At 51.3% G+C, this 6,092-nt stretch overlaps 4 non-coding genes across 4 annotated transcripts; 2 read left to right on the top strand and 2 right to left on the bottom strand.

Moving 5' to 3' along the window:
- Window positions 1-2,246: 2,246 nt before the first annotated feature.
- Window positions 2,247-2,318, bottom strand: TRNAW-CCA. The gene has a single exon. It is a non-coding gene; the product is annotated as a tRNA-Trp (tRNA).
- Window positions 2,319-3,002: 684 nt separating this feature from the next.
- TRNAW-CCA lies at window positions 3,003-3,074 on the top strand. Its single transcript has one exon. It is a non-coding gene; the product is annotated as a tRNA-Trp (tRNA).
- Window positions 3,075-4,058: 984 nt separating this feature from the next.
- TRNAR-ACG lies at window positions 4,059-4,131 on the top strand. The gene has a single exon. It is a non-coding gene; the product is annotated as a tRNA-Arg (tRNA).
- Window positions 4,132-5,768: 1,637 nt separating this feature from the next.
- TRNAR-ACG lies at window positions 5,769-5,841 on the bottom strand. Its single transcript has one exon. It is a non-coding gene; the product is annotated as a tRNA-Arg (tRNA).
- Between the last annotated feature and the right edge of the window lie 251 nt (window positions 5,842-6,092).

Raw genomic sequence — 6,092 nt, 5'->3', positions numbered from 1 at the left:
ATCCCTGGAAACATTCCAGGTCAGGTTGGACGGGGCTCTGAGCAACCTGCTCTAGTTGCAGGTGTCCCTGCTCATTGCAGGGGGGTTGATGACCTTTAGAGGTCCCTTCCAACCCAAACTATTCTATGATTCTACGATTCTATGGCACAGCTTTTAAATATCTGAAATAAAATTGCAAACCTGGAGATTTCACTCTTTATTCTTTTTACCATGCCATTGCTGAAGATATTGACAAAACTTTGCCCCTACATTGAAGATTGGGGCACCCTGTGGATGACTGGCAGTCACAGCCCTGGCACCTCCATCCTGCTCTGCACTAAGGCAGGGGTGAGCCTTAGATGTAAATAGGGATAGGGATGAGAGCCTCCAGGGACAGGCCTGACCAGAGAAAATGAGAGACTCAAAGCTTGGGATTTTGATCGTAATAGACTCCTCCATCCCTTCTCCAGCAGATGCTTCATCGGTAGTTCAGATACTGAAGGAAAAGGAGGCTAAAGACCTTGTTATTGGCACCAGTACCTAGGAGTTAGCCTCCCTCCACAAGCAGGAGGATCTTTATCCTTAAAAAAGGTCCAGCAGAACAAAAATGACCTTACCTTGATCACTAACAGGGAGACATGACCTTGACCTCGACCTCAACTTAGACACTGAGCCTTGAGTCAACATGGTAGAGGAAAATGAAACTTCAGCTTCCAGTGCAATCATGGGATCGTGCTAGAAGCGAGCGTAGGCCAGTGACAGAAGAGTGGCACAGATGCTTAGACAGCCAGAAAAAAATCGTCATTGCCTGACAATATATTTCAAGTTTCTGTAATCGTTTTCACCAGACCTGACAATATATTTCAAGTTTCTGTAATCATTTTCACCACAGAAAATTCAGAGCTGCACCCAATCTAGTGCTGTGAGCAGGGGTCCCAACTCAGGAAAGTTGGGCTTGTGCTCACAGGCTTCATGTCCTTCTCTGGTCAAGCTCATTATATGTCAATATTTAGAGTAAACTGTTTTGTATAATGGACCTCAATAGGACTGATCACAATTTTCTGAAAACTGGATTTTCATTGGAAAATAAAGATATATCTGAAACAGCATTTGTTACAAGGATTTACAATTTTATGGAATATTTTTAAGCCTTTCTCCCTCACACTTCCCGATCTGATATGACTAAAAATTTCCTTGTTTATGCAAGGTAGAGCGTTTAACTAGAAAAATTCAAAGAGCCTCAAAGTTATTAAATAATTTGGTTATTAAGTAATCTATGACAACTTTCCTTGCATGGGAGACATCAAGTTCTGCTGCCTGGTAAACTGTCCCATTGACTAAACCTCATCACCAGCCAGCTCTTGCCTATATTGTGACTCAAGTCACTCCTGCTTTTAAAAAAAAGACTTTAAAAAGTCTTAAAATTTCAGCCCGTTGAAGAGTGAGATTAATTGTAAATCTCAGCATTTTTTATGAACTGTAAAAACTGGTCCATTGGCTGCAGTGAAGATAATATTTCTAACCAGAAGTATACCAGAATAATACTTCTTACCAGATACCATTCTTTCAAGAGTGTGCTAGCACTGCCAGCAAAAGCATCTAGCAACCTGTACTATATTGGTTTTTTTCAGCTGTGGAAGATCTGCAAAAGGAAGTACCTGAGTTCCCTTCCATTCAGAGAAGTTAAAGGGACAGAAAATCACATTACAGAGACAGAGTGGTGGTATAAATCTTGCCCCTGGTTCAGCAGCGATCGCAGCTGAGTGAATGCACTCAGCACGTACAGGATTTGGGACGTGCAGATTCCAGCTGTGATGTTTCCCCCATGTCACAGCTATGCGCATTTGGTCCACAGTCAGGAGACATGTCCCCCGCCTCTGGGTGCTCCCCTTGCTTATTTGTGTTTGGAAGAGCCAAGGACACTAAACAACAGTGAGGTAGCGACATCTGGAGGACAGCCACCGAGAAAATCCTCTGCTCACTCAACCCATCCGTGACACATCAGGAGTTTCGGGACATGGGGTAGGAGCCCTTAGGTCTACGTTTATCAGATAAGTGAGAATGGGAGTCACAGAAGGACCCGCACTTAGTTTTTTGGTACAGGGTTAGGAACAGTGCAAGCACCCTGAAGGACCTTGCCCTCCTTCGTTCATCAGATTCTTCTGCCTTCTGTCACCAGGGTGGTCGGGTGCAGAGTGGGAGGGCAAAAACAAGTTGCCCATGAGATGCCCATCTCACAGTCCTACCCCATAGGAGGTGGGACATCCTGACCCCGGTGTGATTTGAACACACAGCCTTCTGATCTGGAGTCAGACGCGCTACCATTGCGCCACGAGGTCAGGGCTGGGGGATTTTATGCCCAAATGTCATCCCAAACTTTATGGCCATGGGCTGTTCTTTGAAGGAAGGGGACTTCTGATTCATTTGACAAAGGAGTGGGAGCATCTTTGCCAGCTGCCTTGCTAAGCCTGCAAGGAGGGCTCTAAATGAGGTACTTCAGAGGAGGAAGGCCTAAACATGACCATTGCCCAGAGCAGCCCTGCAGGGCCTATCCCAGCAGAAACAAGCGCCTGTGTGTGGTGTCTCCAGAGGGACAGGAGGGATGGTGGCCCACCACCTCCCTGGGGAGAGAGGCCCCGTTCACCTGGCAGATGCACAGCACCCACCTCAAGCCCTGTGGCAGGACTGACCCTCATGCCTTTTAAACGGCCTGTCTGGGGTCACCTTCCTCCCAACAGGAGGATGGAGTGTGCTTTGAGTTCAGCTGCCCCCACATATCCTGGACCCATGCTGTTCCCTCTGCACCTCTGCCCCATCCCTCCATGGGCTTTCACCCTCCAGCCGGGTCACCACGCTGTGGGCAGGACTTGGCCACCCTCTCCTCAAGGGGTGGCCCTGTCCTCTCCACCTCCCATAGCCCTTCTGCTGGGGTTGCCCAGACACCCCTGAGGTGGCCCCCATGGAGAGGACATCCCCACCGCCTAGGCCGGGATCCATGCCGCAGGGCTGCGTCCCTCCACCCTGACCTCGTGGCGCAAGGGCAGCGCGTCTGACTCCAGATCAGAAGGTTGTGTGTTCAAATCACACCGGGGTCAGGATGTCCCACCTCCTATGGGGTGGGACTGTGAGATGGGCATCTCACGGGCAACTTGTTTTTGCCCTCCCACTCTGCACCCGACCACCCTGGTGACAGAAGGCAGAAGAATCTGATGAACGAAGGAGGGCAAGGTCCTTCAGGGTGCTTGCACTGTTCCTAACCCTGTACCAAAAAACTAAGTGCGGGTCCTTCTGTGACTCCCATTCTCACTTATCTGATAAACGTAGACCTAAGGGCTCCTACCCCATGTCCCGAAACTCCTGATGTGTCACGGATGGGTTGAGTGAGCAGAGGATTTTCTCGGTGGCTGTCCTCCAGATGTCGCTACCTCACTGTTGTTTAGTGTCCTTGGCTCTTCCAAACACAAATAAGCAAGGGGAGCACCCAGAGGCCGGGGACATGTCTCCCGACTGTGGACCAAATGCGCATAGCTGTGACATGGGGGAAACATCACAGCTGGAATCTGCACGTCCCAAATCCTGTACGTGCTGAGTGCATTCAACCTCAGAGCCCAGGTCGAGACTATGGAATAAATACTCCTGAAAGCCATGCCCAAATGAAGGAAGGATGTGATGATGACTGGAAACAGTGACCGTGGCTTTACCAAGGGCAGACCACTCTTGGCCAATGAAGTCATCTCTTCAAAGGTTTCTCTGAAGAGATGACTTCCTCGGCGTTCAAGAGGACACCAAGGAACGCCATTTATCTTGGCTACAATTTGGTCTCTGACGGGGTCTCCCAGCCTTGTCACTGTGGCAGGGCACAGAGACAGAGTGCCTAAGCTGAATCACAAGGCAAAGCAAAGCGGCTGGACCAGGGGGCCGAGGGGGCTGAAGTCAGCGGCTGGCAGCCCAGCTGATGTTCCTCACTGGTTGATGTTGCATTGGATGTTGCTTGGTGTCTTTGTGCTGAGCGCAGAGGATGTTCTACAGAGCGAAGGATGCGGGCAGCCTGCCAGGGCCACGGGGGTGGTGAGGGGTCAGGGCCAGTGGCGCAATGGACAACGCGCCTGACTACGGATCAGGAGACTGCAGGTTCGACTCCTGCCTGGCTCGACACTTTTAGCCTGGTGGTTGTTCCTCCTACTCCCTCCGCGAGGGCCTTTCTTCTCCTGCCCATCATCCATCCTCCTGGGCCTTCTGCGGGGCAAAAGTGCTGGGGCATGGCATCCTCTTGCCCTGCAGGAATGAAAGAGGTCCTCCAGATCTTTCAGCGGAGCTGGGCACCCCAAAATGGGCAGAGCTGGGGCCCACACCACAGCCAGGGGCATCACAGCAAATCCCACAGCAGAATGGAGATGCCTCCTGAACGGCTCCCTGCAGGCTGGACAGACCCAGCACCCTCAGGCTGTCCTGGCTGATCATGTGCTCTGGTCCCCAATCACCTCTGAGGCCCACATCCATCTTGTCACAGTTTGTCGATGCCTTGCAAAGTTCTGCATGCAACATCAATGAGCCCCATGGAAAGCACGGACAGGCCACCTGCCCGCAGCCCTGTCCCAAGCCTGGCCTCAGCGTGATTCAGACACCCAACCCTGTGATCCAGCTGCAGATGCGCTGCCCTTGTGCCACAAGGTCAGGGTGGAGGGGTGCAGCACCCGGGCATCTCAGACCCCTCACTTTTATAAATTTGCAACCTTCTTTTAGGAATTAGGATTGCTCAGGAGACTACAAGGTATATCAGACAGGAAGAGGCAAAAGCATGTCTGCCAGCAGGCTTTAAAAAACTTTAACTAGGGGAAAAGCTCAAAGAGGTGTGGAAAAGTGTGGAAAAGGACAAAGCTAGACTTGCTCCATGTTGTCAGTGTCTTGTTTGTACTGAGGAGGACAGTCTTGGACACAGTGCCCCAGTGATGGTCTCAGAAGTGCTGGATGGAGAGCAATAGTCCTTCCTCTTGAGCTGGTAGCTATGTTCTTGGTAGGACAGCCCAGCATGCAGTTGGCCTTCACGGGTGCGAGGGCACACTGCTGACTCTTGTTCAAGTTGTTGTTCTCCAGGACCCCCTACGCCCTTTTCTGCACAGCTGTTTTCTTGACAGTCTGTAGTGCTGCATGGGGTTATCCCATCCCAGAGGCAGGACATGGTGTTTACCTTGTCCGGGTCACTCTGAATGACACCCGTCCCTGCCAGTGTCAACTGCTCCCCTCCCCATCGGTGTCATCTGTGAATTCACATAGGATTCATCCTATCCCATTACTGAGTATTGTCAGTGAAGATGTTCAATACTATCAGTGGCAGCATTGACCCCTGAGGAGCACTAGGAGAAATTAACCACCATTCGCACTTCCAGCCCCTGACCACAACCCTTCAAGCCCAATGTCCCAGCCCACTTTCCACCCAACCCTTACCCACAGTTGTTACTAGTGAGGCTTCAGCCAGCTTTCACTCCGTAGTGCTCAGGGAGACAGACGGGAGATCTTCATAGGGCTTATGAGGAAAACACACACTCGGAGACCTCAGAAGCAATCCTGCTGCTCAGCAGTCTAGGAGGTCAGCAGGCCAGGGCAAAAAGGACTTGGGGAGTGGTGGATCTTGAAGCAGGTGGCACATTCACAGCTTTGACGAGGTGTTTCTCGAGGTGATGCTCCTGTGATGCTGATGACAGAGAGATGGGAAAAAAGCCTGGAAGGGGAAGGACCTCATGAAGACAGCTGTCCCCTGTCACCACCGCGAGAGCCAGGCAGTTTGAGGGTGAGCCAGGCAGGAGTCGAACCTGCAATCTCCTGATCCGTAGTCAGGTGCGTTGTCCATTGCGCCACTGGCCCCAGCCTCTGGTCCCCCCTGGTGCCCCCGCCGTGCTTTCTGTACCACCTGGGTGTGTTGGTGGTTGTGCTGGGTTTGGCTGGGATAGAGTTAATTTTCTTCACAGTAGCTGGTATGGGGCTGTGTTTTGGATTTGTGCTGGAAACAGTGTTGACAATACAGGGATGTTTTAGCTATGGCTAAGCAGTGCTGACACAGAGTCAAGGCCTCTTCTGCTCCTCACCCCACCCCACCAGCGAGCAGGCTGGGGGGG

Source organism: Aptenodytes forsteri, unplaced genomic scaffold (genome assembly GCF_000699145.1).
Source record: "Aptenodytes forsteri isolate BGI_AS27 unplaced genomic scaffold, ASM69914v1 Scaffold57, whole genome shotgun sequence".
In the NCBI taxonomy this organism is placed as follows: Eukaryota; Metazoa; Chordata; class Aves; order Sphenisciformes; family Spheniscidae; genus Aptenodytes; species Aptenodytes forsteri.
The sequence above is the reverse complement of the archived record's forward strand: the minus strand, read 5'-3'. Positions and strand labels throughout refer to the sequence as shown.